Source organism: Dasypus novemcinctus, chromosome 7 (genome assembly GCF_030445035.2).
Source record: "Dasypus novemcinctus isolate mDasNov1 chromosome 7, mDasNov1.1.hap2, whole genome shotgun sequence".
NCBI classification, from domain to species: domain Eukaryota; kingdom Metazoa; phylum Chordata; class Mammalia; order Cingulata; family Dasypodidae; genus Dasypus; species Dasypus novemcinctus.
In genome coordinates this window covers 49753653-49767471 of record NC_080679.1, presented here as the reverse complement: position 1 = coordinate 49767471, position 13819 = coordinate 49753653, and the positions used below count along the sequence as shown (strand labels likewise).

The window sequence follows — 13819 nt, the reverse complement described above, 5'->3', positions numbered from 1 at the left end:
GGAGTCTTAAGAGGGAAGAGGAAGGCTGAACCCTCGCAGACGTCGCCTGCCATCTTGCTTCAACGCTTAGCAACAGACTTTAGTAAGGAAGTAACCTTGAGTTGGACTCTTTAGTAACTGTAAGCTTTTACCCCAAATAAATGCCCTTTATAAAAGCCAACAGATTTCTGGTACTTTGCATCAGCACTGCTTTGACTGACTAATACAGTCAGGGAGGAAGGAATTTTGCCTATATTATAAAGAACCACGCTTGGAACATTATAACACTCTGCTTCCTAAAAGACTTAATGTTCTTCCTGAATACTATAGAGACCTGAAGGGCATACATTTCTGAACATTCTGTCATATTAAAGTGTCACAGTGAGCTGTTTGCTTTAAAGTAATTCAAACTCAGTCAAGTATTTAAAGAAGACTCCTTTCTGCTATTAGATTCAAACTACAAATTACAACAAAAAGTGAGCTTAAGAACTCATATATTTTTAAAGTAAAGTTTATTGATTTCATGACATATCCATACACCTACTGGCTTTATGAAAAACTTTAGAAATACACAGTAAAATAGAATCTAGATATAGTCGAAATAAAAATTCTTTTTACTTTATTTTTCTTTAACACAGTTTATGTCCTTAGAGTCCATTCTTGGAATTTTAATTCCAAACTCAGTTCCACTGATAACATTTAAAGCAAAAGAAGTTCTTTACTAAATAAGCCTAAAGGTGCTAAAAAGAGGTGTTAAAACACATTAAGGTGAGATTTCAATCACTATACCAAATAACAAATACAGCAAGAACGCACCAGTATATTCATTAATATGTCATTGTGAATTTTAGGAAATTTATATGAAATTAAATCAAGAGAGCATTGTTAAAATATTAACATTGAATATTAAACTTTATTTGTTATTCAGCCATAGCTGAGAGATCAACCAAAAATGTCTGCATAAATTGTTTCATATAGGCGTCTCTAAAATCTGTTTCTGTTAATATACTTTGAAGGTGGATAATGTCCTGTTTTGTTTTTAATTATAACAATATAACTTGGAAACACAGCAATTTGATCAAAGAACAAAATAATCATTAGTATCTGTTTTCTCAGTAAAATAGGCTTATATGAAATACATAACATATAATCAGATCAAGTTACCTATAAAGGTGCACAATTTTAAAATGGCATTTTACTATGCTTTCTAACAGCTTTATGTTTCAAATAAACATTGAAAAACAAACCACAAAATATGCATGGCAGCGACTCAAGTAATAAGTCCTATCTATGTGCAGCTCATTCAGTGAAGGATAGAGTACTCCTGTAGCCAAAACCCAAAAGCCAAAACAGTGTTCTTGGAGCGCCACCTTCTGGAAAAGCATGCCTTTCTTTGTTGAAAAACAAGCCTGAATGAGTAACTGTGGTAAATAAATGTGTTCATCTCCTTTCACAGATGAACAATATTTGTTTTCTTCTTGGATAAAGAATTTCTTGCAATGTTGCTATTTTGGATCTGGGATTGAAAAGCTAAAAATTTCAGTTATTTTAAACAACAATTCAAATTCCATTCTCCAAATATTACAAAGGAAATACCTCTGGCATTCAAGAAAAAAATTTCCACTCTTAAATCCCTGATGAAGAATCTATTTTTAACCAAATTAGCTCAAAACTGAGCAAAATATGTTACTTCTAAGTGGACACAGGCATAATCTATGTACTTTTGTATATGGACTCATGGACAATGCAGTTTAAGAAATAAATACAAAAATAATCATCTTGTGACTGGAAACTACCTTTACTCTTTGCCAGTGAGAAGGTGAACGTAATAAACACCGCATCAGGGAAGGTCCCAAAGGTGGGCACCTCTGGTTTCTAACCCATATTCCTCTCCTTCCACGTGACCCTGGATCACTTCCTTAATCTGAATATTTTCTTATCTTTCAAATGGAGACCGGAGATCTCTTCCAAAATTGTTATGAGGGCCAAATAAGGCAACATGTTTGAAGAGATTAATCTGAGGCCTAGAACACACAGATAGCTGCCAGGCAGTCTTTTCGCATTCCCTTCATTAACTGTCTCTTGAAAAGTAAACAGGGAGAGAGAGAGAAAAACTCTGGAGGACGGAGAGGAATGAGGCATTTATTTCACTCCATCAGTTTTATAGAGTTGAAATGAACATTTTATAATCTGCCATCCTTCAAGTAAGTTATTTATCATAGGAAAATAAAACTGACTTTAAATCCCTTTTAACCATTGCCATAAAAGCCTGGTCTATTCCATGAATACGTGTTGAATGCGTGAGTGAATACAAGGCAGGTTAAGCCCGTAGACACAGAGGAATTCAGAGGGCTTACAACCTCCTATGTGGTCCCAGGCTGGTATTCAGAAGCTATGTTCTAAGGACATCACAATAAGGTATAACAACAGAAGCCTAAGAGAAATTTGAAGCTTAGTATGATTTCCTTGACCCTCAATTGCTTTCTGTTTCTGAGGAGGGTGGGGTGGGGATGGAATTATTAACCACTATAATTTTGCTTAAAGGAACAACTTTACAATTCATTGTGTCTTCTTTTGATTCACAAGCATCACCACTGTCATCAGCTCACATGAAAATCTCCTGGTTCATTTACATTTTAACTAAGTGCCTATGATATCAGGGGCCTGAAACTTTAATTTGGGTTTCTGTAGAGAACATTCTAATTACTGCTGCCAGAAAACTTCACAGAAGTACAGCTTAGTATATTTAATGGAATTAAGCCCAAGCCAGCAGTAAACTTCTGGAAGCATGAACTTCCTAGTCAGAAATCCCAGAGAACAGAAAACTGGTAAGATCTTCACTAAACCATTTAAGCACTAAGAAGGTTGACCTAGGAGACTATTAAGCCCCCTTACTGCTTTGAGATTCCTTGACCTCACCAAGAATAGAAGTTCTTTCGTTTAAGACCTAGAATATTTCTAGAATTAATGCAGATGTCAGGGTCCACTTACCTAAAATTGAGTTTTCTGAGAATATTTGTCAGAGTAAACTCAGAATCCTCAGAATTAGCAAAAAATTCAAGGATCAATCACAATTTATTCATTTGCTCATTCAACAAATATTTATTGAGGGACTGCTATGTGTCAGACACTGTTCTCACTGCTTAGGCTACAACAGTAAACAAAGCAACAAAGATTCCAGCCTCTACAGGGAAGATTAACAATAAACATAAAATTCATAAATGATAAAGTAAGATAGATGCTACAAAAGGAGGGGGGGGCGGAGATCAGGAGTAACAGGAAAGGTGAAGGCAGGTTTCAATTTTAAATAGGTTGCTCAATGTGAGCCTCCTTGAAAAGGTAACAATTGAGAAAAGACTTCAAGCAGGCAAAACCATTAGCTCTGCAGATATTTGGAGGTAAAGCATTCCAAGAAGAGGGTCCAGTCAATGCAAAGGCCCTAAAGTAGAGGTGTTCGGCTGTGAGATTAATGTTTTTTTTTTTTAAAGGAGGCCAGTAAGGCTGAAATAAAGTAAGGTAGAAAGTTACAAGGACAGGGGAATAAAAGGATGGGGACAGTACAGGTTAAGAATTTCTAGTTCAATGAAACCATTGATGTGTCCCCACACAGGAGCATCTTCCCCCTTGGATACTAGTAAAACCCAAGTTTGGGAATCAAAATTGATGTGAGTAGCTTATTTGGTGTGAGGTGTCATTCCCATTTTCACTCCTTAATGCCCAGACCCAATGTACTCTATCTGTGGAAGAAACCAAATATCTGGAGCTGGTTGAGAATATACACTGTGTAAACCTCTAGAATTGTACCCCAAATTTACAAACTATTGTCTCTCAGCTGACAGCAATTGAGTCTTCAATATGAGCCATACCACATTTTTATAATGTCAATACTCATCATAGGGTCTGTAAACCCCACAGCCCATTGTACCATTTCTCTTGTCTTGAGCAGAGAACTTAAAATCCTAAAACCCATTTATTTCTTTAATTTCTCTAGTGCCTCTGAAAGAATTCAGTCCATCTCACATCCCTTGTATTCCAAATTCACACCAAAATTACCTATTCCAGTAGCCACTAAAGGCCACCAAAACCTGGCTTATAATACTCTTCATTCTAGGAGACTAAGAGCATAATTAAAATAAGTGATTCTTCCAAAGCATGCCAGGCACTACCAGTGTCCCATTTTCAAATGGTCACTTGACCTCCACTACCCTAAAATCCAACTGGGTCATATAACAATCCTCAGACACATCTTTGAGGTGTTGGTATATTTATTTATTCAAAGTTCATTGCAGAATCCTTCTAGGTACATTAGGAGGAAAGAGATTTAGCACAGGGAATGAAGTGATTAACAAAATCATTGGACAGTGTAGATAGAGGAGCACATCAGGCTAGGCTTTAAGGAAAGACTCCTTAGACTACTTCCAGGAGTGTTACTACCTCTGCCCCAGTCAGGATAAAAGGATACTACACTGGAAATATTGAGTTCAAGGACACACCATCTTGGCTGTGATTCTAGGGGTCAAGGAGTTAAGATCAGGAGGCCACCTCCATCACTGCCTTTTAACTGCCATAAAACTGGTGACCAGACATTTAAATCCTGATGGAACAAAGAGTCAAGTCTTCATGCTCTTGCTTGATGGCAGAAATAGCCAAAATGGCAGGAAGATGACCGTTATTTCATTTATGCCTTCCAAATCTCAAAAAAAAGTGCATCTTAACAGAATCTAATTCACTACCACAAACTTAAATGCTAGGAAGTTCAGGAGATGTTTGTAGTTTTCCAGTTCATACAAAGAGGTGAAACACTTGATACCAACTGATCATATTTATTATAGTAAAGGAAAAGGGAGAAATAAAGAATGACCCTTAGGTTTTTGGCTTGAACAATAGTGGAATGGTATTTATATTTATGTGAGTTCAAATTAGAAAAAGAGAAGAAAAGACCTGGGGAGAAAGTCAAGAGTTCTTCCCCCTGCTTTGTTGGAATACCAAAGATCTGAATGGTACAGAAGTGTCATATACATGAAGATAGATTATCCACTTCTTTCACCTCCACCTGGTGGGCAACTGACTGGTTCCCATGCCTGAATCTTAGGGAGGTAGCCTGAGAGAAGGCTTAGCAAGTTTTCAGGTATCTGAAAAGAGAAGACGCTGACATCTTCCCCAGCTGGAAGTTTGTTCAGTCAGCAGGTGAGCAGGAAAGAACCCCAAGAGAAGACAGCATGGTGGGATGACCAGTTTAAGGAGGGCAAGAATCATGTGCCTGAGGTTACTAAGTGGTACAGAGGATGGATCCTGCCTTTATACAGACCCCACATTTGGGCCATGGAAGGAAGATGAAATCAGGGCCTAGAGATTTGTGAAATACTGCAGCAGCATGGGGGAAAGAGACACATATATCAGAATGTGGCAAAAGCCATCGATGAAAGCTACCTTCAAAACTCACAGAGGATGACCAATGCCAAGAGGAGATGCTCAAGACTGAGTTTCCAAAGCCAGAGCTTGTTGGGGTCTTTGCCTATCCAAACTGAGTCAATGAACAAAAAGCTAGACCAGTTGTGAAGACCAACATAAAAGGTACAGTGTCTGGACATGACTGACTGGAAGGTGTCCATCCTGCAAAGAGCAACAAAGCAAACAGCCAATTTGACAGGATCTGTTACACCAGGAAATGCTCTTTCACTCTTGTTCTCCCTCTGTCTCACTTTCTTGCTCCAGTCTCTTGCCCTTCCTTCCCTCTCTCCTTCTCTTATCTATGCCTTGTCCCAGAACCATGTGATAAACACAGGAAGGAGAGAGGTGATATGGGAGAGAAGTCCCACCCCCTCCCCATCACTGGCACCTTGGGGTTACCTGCACTCTGGGGAGAAGGAGAGCTCTCAGGAGAACGTGCTATTGAGATACAGACAAAACTGCCATAATAACCTAAAGTGACTGAAGACTTCAGGAATTAAAACGAGATGTCAATAAAGGAGCCTCTCCTAAAGAGAATGGGATTTGACCAAGTATAATTGGCAGCGGGTACCCAAAAAAATTATTTCATGTTTCACCTCAAGGAGCCGAAACACTGCAATCAAGCCAGTTATACCAACAATATCATTTACATTCTATTTTAGAATGTATTTTAGGCTTTTCTTTTGGCATAATACATCTCTAAAAGATGTTTATTTGGAACCCCCAAGAATGAAAATGATGATCTATGGTACCAAGCAATTAATCCAGCAGCCTCTATTACACAGGTTATCTTATTAGACTTCCTGAGAGAATGTTTATTTTCAAAGCTTCAGAGAGAATGGACAAAAGCTGCTCTGAATACTAAACATGTAGAGAAGGAGGAAATGCAAAGCAAGTTGAAGAAGATAAATTCTTAGAGCATAAGTAAATGAAGTAAACAAGAAGAAGCCTGCTTATTCGGGAGCAAGTACAAGTAACGTATTTTTGTTTATTTTGTTTTGTTTGTTTGCACTTCGAGGTATATAAAAACTGCCAGCAAATTTGAAACATTGTTTCTGCAGTTTTTGATTTTTTCCATTTGTCTTTTTAAAAACTTTCATTGTCATAACAATATCTAAAACACAAATTCCCATTTTAAACATTTTTTAAAGTTACAGCTCAATGATATTAATCACATTCACAATATTGTACTACCATCCATTAACACAGCTTTTCCCTTGCCCATCCCCCAACAACCACTGTGGAGGACTGTTTGGCAGTTCCTAAGGAAGTTGAATATAGACTTTCCATGTGATTGGACAATACCATTACTAGATATATGCCCAGAAGAACTGAGAGCAGTGACATTTACACACTGGTGGCATTATTCACAATTTCCAAAAGATGGAAACAACCCAGGTGTCCATTAACCAATGAATGGATAAACAAATTGTAGGATATACACATGATGGGATATTATGCAGCTGTAAGAAGAAATGAATCGTGAAGTATATGACACCATGGATGAACCTGGAGGACACGTTGAATGAAGCAAGCCAGATGCAAAAAGACAAATACTCTGTAATTACACTATTAAGAACTAAACATATTGTGTAAAGTCATGGTGTTAATAATTAGAATATAAGTCACCAGAAAATAGAATGAGGCTAGAGAATGGAAAGCTGAGGGTTAATTTGTGCAGAATTGGTAAAAAGGTTGCTTGTAAATCTTTGGAAATAAATAGAAATGGTGAAAGCACATCATACTGTCTATAAATAGAAGAGCTATTATATGGGTATGATAGTGGTTGAAAGGGTAAGTCTAAGGTCATGTATATTTCTAGAAGGAAAGCTAAAAAATGTAACTTGGGATTGTATAACACAGCAAAAGCTCATATAAATACAAATATGGGTAGTATCACATTTACATGACTATTTTTACAAAATGTAAATACAAATAAACTAGGGAGACAGAAACAGAATAGCAGCAATGTAGGGCAGGGAAAAACAGATTCAGAAGTTACGAGTTTTGTTTTTCTGTTTATTATTATTATTATTGGAATATGAAAATGCTCTGATAATGATTGAAGTGATGAATGTGCAACTATGTGATTATACCAAATAATATGGATTGCACACTTTGGATTTATGTTTTATTAATATGTATCAATAAAATAGACACAAAATTATTAGGAGATAAGAGAAGGTCTGCAAAGGAGTACTGATGCTTAGTGTATGTAGCAGTTTTAATTAACTTGACTGTAAAAATGTGGAAATGGATAGAACTGATGGTAACACATTATAGTGAGTACCAGCTGGTTTATAAATGGGATAATGGCTGAGAAGGGTAGTCTAGGGATTTAAATGTCAATGAAAGAAAGCTAGAGAATAATCTAGGGATTGAAAAACACAGTGAACCCAGAGGTGGATGAGAATCGTTGTTAATAGTACAAATGCAAGAATGTCCTTCTGTGAACTAGAACCGATGTACATCACTATTACAGGGTGGTGGGAATGTGGAGAAGCAAGGGAAAAATACAATGAATGTAAACTATGAACTATAATTAACAGCAATACTATAATATACTGGCATCAATGCCAAAGATGTACTGTGTTAATAGTAGAAGGAATGGAAAAAATATGTCAAATGTACTCCATGGACCGTAGTTAGAGGGAATAGTCTTATATATTATCTCATAATCTCTAACAAATGTTCCACACTAACAAATGTGGTGTGCTGGTGGAGCGGTGTTGAATGGGAATTCTACACATGTGCATGATTGTTTTGTAAATTCACAACTACTGTCATAAAAGTATACTTTTAAAAATTGTTAACAACTCTGTACAAATTAAGCCTCAGCTTTCTGTTCCCTAACCACATTCTACTCTCTGGTGACATATTCTAGCTTTTAACTCCATAATTTTGCTCATTACATTTAGTTCATAAGAGCGAAATCATACGTTATTTGGCCTTTTGTTCCTGACTTGCTTCACTCAACATAATGTCCTCCAGGTTAATCCAGGTTGTCATATGCTTCACAACTTCATTTCTTCTTACAACTGAATAATATTCCATAGTGTGTATAAGCCAGTTTCTTTATCCATTTGCCAGTTGATGGACACCTGGGTTGTTTCCATCTTTTGGAAACTGTGAATAATGAAGTTATGAACATTGGTGTGCAGATGTCTGTTCATGTCACTGCTCTCAGTTCTTCTGGGTATATACCTAGTAGTGGTATTACCAAGTCACGTGGCAGATCTATATCTAACATCCTTAGGAATTGCCAAAAAGACTTCCACAGTGGCTGTACCATTCTACATTCCCACCAACAGTGTATAAACATTCCTTTCTTTCTACATCTTCATCCTAGTTTTCTGTTTTGTTTTGTTTTTAGTTAGGCCATTTATTTATTAAAGGTAGGGAGGGAAGAGAAATGGAAGAAAATAACAGATCATGGGTCTCAGGTAGAGAGGAAGGAGCTGTAAAGCGATAAAGCGGGCTGATTTACAGACTACAATTCCCCATTATAGATTACAAATCCCCGGGTTTACTTGCATATTGACCAGAAAGGGACAAAGAAGCCAGAATAAGGTACAAACAGGCACCAGGACATGGTGAAAGCAAGAGAGCATAAGAGTGAGCTAATTTTCTGTTCTTTAATAGTGGCCATCCTAGAAGGTGTGTAGCTTTGATTTGCATTTCCCTAAAAGCCAGTGATGTTGAACTTTTTCAAGTGTTTTCAGGCCATTTTTATGAACATTTCTTCTCTAGAAAAATGAATATTCAGGTCTTTTGCCTATTTTTTAATCAAGTCATTGGTTATTTTTTGATGAATTGGAGGATCTCTTTATATATCATGGATATTAAACCCTTGTCGGATGTGTGATTTTCAAATATTTTCTTCCATTGAATAGGCTGTCTGTATAATCAGCCAAAGGGGTGCTGATGCAAAATACCAGAAATCTGTTGGTTTTTACAAAGGGAATTTATTTGGGGTAGAAGCTTACCATTAACAGGCCATAAAGTATAAGTTACTTCCCTCACCAAAGTCTATTGCCACGTGTTGGAGCAAGATGGCTGCCGAATCTGCCAGGGTTCAGGCATCCTGGGTTCCTCTATTCCTGGGGTTTATTTCTCTCCAGGCTCAGCTCCTCTGTTTTCTCCACAAGGTCAGCAGTAGACTATGAGGCTCTCTAGGCTTTGCCTCTCTTCACAAGGCCAGCTGTAGACTATCAGGCAACTGGCTCTGTCTCTCTCCCAAAGGCTCGATTCTCTCTCCTCACGACCTAGCTCCTCTATGTGCTTACTTTTCAGGGCTCCAGCTTAAAAACCCCAGCTTCAAAACTCCAACTAACTCTTCTGCCCTGCCATGTAGTTTTATCTGTGAGTCCCTGCCCACCAAGGGGGTGGGACTAACATCCTACTGATGTGGCCCAATCGAAGCCCAATCATAATTTACTTATGTCCAGGTACAGACCAATTTAAAAGCATAATCTTATATCTCTTTTTGGAATTCATAAACCATACCAAATTGCTATCCTGCCATTTTACCAACTCTTCACAAAGGCCTTTGAAGTGCAAAAGTGTTTAATTTTGAGGAAGTCTCATTTATCTATTTTTTTCTTTTGTTTCTCGTGCTTTGGATGTAAGGTTTAAGAGAACCACCCCACACACACACCTACTACAAGGTAGTGTAGATGTTTCCCTACATTATCTTCTAGGAGTATTATGGTCCTGTTTTTAATGTTTAGGTTTTTGATCCATGTTGAGTTGATTCTTGCATAGAGAGTGAGATAGGAGTCCTCTTTCATCTTTGGTTATGGATATCTACTTCTCCCAGTACCATATGTTTAAGATATTGTTCTGTCCCAGAAAAATGGTCTTCGTAGGCTTATCAAAACTCATTTGACCATAGAGGTGAGTGTCTATTTCTGAACTCTCAAGTCAATTCCATTGATCATTGTTACTATCTTTATGCCAATACCATGGTGTTTTAACCACTGTAGCTTTAAAATACACTACAAGGGCAGGAAGCCTGAGTCCTCTGACTTTGCTCTTCTTTTTAAGGATGTTTTTGGCTATTTGCAACCCCTTTCCCTTCCAAATAATTTTTTTGGTAATTGCCTCTTCTATTTCTGTAAAGTAGGCTGTTGGAATTTTAACTGGTATTGTGCTGAATCTATAAATTAGCTTGGGTAGAATTGACATCTTCATGATGTTTAGCCTTCCATCAGTATCTTACTTATATAATACCATTGCCTTCTTGCATCCATGGTTTTTGAAGAGAAATTTGCACTAAGTCTTATTGAACATCTGCTGTATGTAATGTTTCACTTCTCCCTTGCTACTTTCAGAATTTTCTCTTTTTCTTTGGCATTTGGCATTCTGATTATTATGTGTCTCAGTATAGGTCTGTTTGGATTTATTCTAACTGGAGTTCGCTGTGCTTCCTGGACATGTATATTCATGTCTTTCAAGAGAGTTGGGGAATTTTCAGACATTATTTTCTCAAATACCCTTTTGCCCCTTTTCCAGTCTCTTCTCCTTCTGGAACTCCCATAACAAATATGTTAGTATACTCTGTGAAATCATTCAACTCCCTGAGCCCCTGCTCAATTTTTTCCATTCTTTTCTCTCTGTTATTCTCCATTCATTTTCAGCTGTTCTCTACATCACTGATTCTTTCTTCCAAATTTTCAAATCTGCTATTGTATTTCTATTTTCACTTACCGTGTCTTTCATTCTCATAATCTATGTTATTTTTCTATCCAAGATTTTAAATTTTTCTTTGAGCTCACCCAGTGTCTTCTTAATGCCCTTTCCCCCCCTTATTCGGAGATACTGCGGATTGAACCCAGGACCTCGTACATAGTAAGCAGGTGCTCAACCACTTGAGCTATATCAACACCCCTCTTAATGGCTTTTATTTCTTTAGCCATGGAATCCTTCAACTACATGATTCGATTCAGGAGATCTTTATGAGCTTCATTAATTAGTTTTTTCATGTATGTGTCTCATCTGGGGCTTTGATTTGTTCTTGATTGAGTCAAGTCTTCCTTTTTCTTAGTATGGCTTTTAATTTTTTGTTGATGTCAAGGCATCTGATTATGTTACTCTGATGTTCAGCTTCTCTCTCTTGCCTTGGTTTTACTGTTAAGCAGTTTGTGCTACCACTGTTCCTTGATTCTTGTTGCAACTTGTTCTAGATATTTAGGATTTCCCTTGTTTAACTGTTTAAACCAGAGCTAAGACTGAGTAATGGGGTGCAGACCAGTTTCCAAGGGCCTTGGAAAGGGGGGCAGTAAAGGCACCTGAATGCCTCTTTCATTTATTTATTTTCCCTTATTACATACATTTTCTGACCTGCCAGAGGATGGTGATCTTTGGCAGACATCTCAGCTTAGACCCAGACTGGGGGAAATGGATTCAATGTATCTCTGTCATGGCAGGTGATACAAAAGCATTGCCCTCAGGGCAGGACAAGCCTTGAAAACAAAGTTTCCCAGAAATTGTTCTCCTCTCTTGGCTGGCCTCCTCTCTAGTTGTATCCTCAGCAACCAACCCAGGGCAGTAGGAAGGGTGTTTTAGAAGAAAAATTATCTTTAGCTCCCTGCTTGTTCTCAGGGCAAACAATGTCACAGGCCCATCTGACCTGGAAGTATGCAACACCTCTAATACAGCAGACCAAGTTCCATATCCAAAATCTGAATTTTCTGTAGGTTACGTCCCTGCCTCTCCCCTCTCCACTGCAGTCTGCAGACTGCTCTTTGCTCTGAGGATGAGGGGATGGATGCCAGCAGCTGCTGCTTCAGCTTTACTCGAGGGATTTTTCCAGCCAGATGAGACTTCTTTCCTTCACTCCTCTCTCTTCTGAGTAGTTTCTAGCCTTCCCTTGGTGTCCTAAACCCCAGAATAGCCCTCCAGACAGTCTCAGCCTGTCCTCTAGCTATTTTTCTGGAAGAGACGTGATCCCTCTGTCTCTCTAATCCTCCATCTTCCCGGAAATCTCAATCATGACTTTTGATTAGTGAATTTGGATTGCTGCAGAACACGGTTAGAGGGCAGTTATTGTTTCAAATCACTCCAACAAAGGCTACAACAGTCATTATTTCAGTTCTCCCTAGACAGGGGTGGAGGCAGGGGAGATTTAAAGACATATGGTTGCTGGAGACAGTTAGCTGAAGGCTGACATTTCCTGGGCACACTGAGAAAGCTCAGCTTTAGGAAGTCATTGGGGAGCTTTTGGTGCCCTCCTGCTACCCTCCCAAGAGTACTTTGGAACCAGTATGTGCCCTATTTGTGGGTCCCTGGCCCTATAAGTCCCCTCTGAGGTGACTCTCCTCCCAGAATATTCCCTCCAGGCAAAAGCAGCTTGAGACAAAAAAAGGAGTTTAAAAGAACTATAGAGGCAAACAGTTTGGGAGAAAGCCTCTTGGCTTCAAACACCCGGGAAAGGGAGGTCTGTATTCTGGGAAACACAGGGATAATCAAACTCCTGTAACTAAGGGATCTCCAAAACAACTAACAAACAAAAGCCTAAGACAAGAGAGAGGCCCAGAAATACAGGGAAAACCTTGCACAGTGCATTCACTCTGGGCAGATGTTCTTAACAGGAGCTAAAGCTAAATAAAATGCCAGGCTTATCACGAACCAGTTATAAAACAACAAAATGGACGTCTCAGGGAATAAATCCTGGAGTGAACATTTTTAAATATTCAAATGTATAGTGTTCAACAAAGGAGTATAAGAAAAAGAAACAGTAAATGAAGGCCTATCAAAACAATGAGGATAAAAATGAAGACGATGGAAATGTGTGCATAACAAGCAAAGCCTTTAAAAAATGATGATTAAAATGCTCAAGGAGTTGAAGGAAAGGACAGAGAAACAACTGAAGGATGTCAGGAAAACAATGAATAAGTAATGTAAGAGTGTTAGACTCTCTACTTAGAGATAGAAATTTTAAAAAGAAACTAGTATTAGTCAGCCAAAGGGATGCTGGTGCAAAATACCAGAAACCTGTTGGCTTTTTCAAAGGGTACTAAATTAGGTAAAAGCTTACAGTTACAAAGCCCTAAAGAGTCAAACTCAAGGTTACTTCCTCACCAAAGTCTGTTGCCACAGTTGAAACAAGATGGTGGGTGATGTTTGCAAGGGTTCAGCCTTCCTCTTTCCTCTAAGGCTCAAGATGGTGGGTGATGTTTGCAAGGGTTCAGCCTTCCTCTTTCCTCTAAGGCTCCATGGCCCCAGCTCCTTCAGTCTCAGCTACAGACTGGAGGGCTCATTTCTTTCCATGCTCAGCTGCTTTGTTCTCTTCAGAAGGTCAGTTGTAAACCATCAGGCAAATAGTTCATCTCTCTTCCCAGAGCTGCAGGATCCTCTTCCATGTCTATGGAGAACCCTTCTTCTGTGT

General features: G+C 38.4%; 1 protein-coding gene across 1 annotated transcript in view; it reads right to left on the bottom strand.

Annotated features, from left to right (window-relative positions):
- DNAH7 (dynein axonemal heavy chain 7) overlaps positions 1-13819 on the bottom strand; it is a 334263-nt gene that overhangs the window by 226135 nt on the left and 94309 nt on the right. The window lies entirely within an intron of this gene.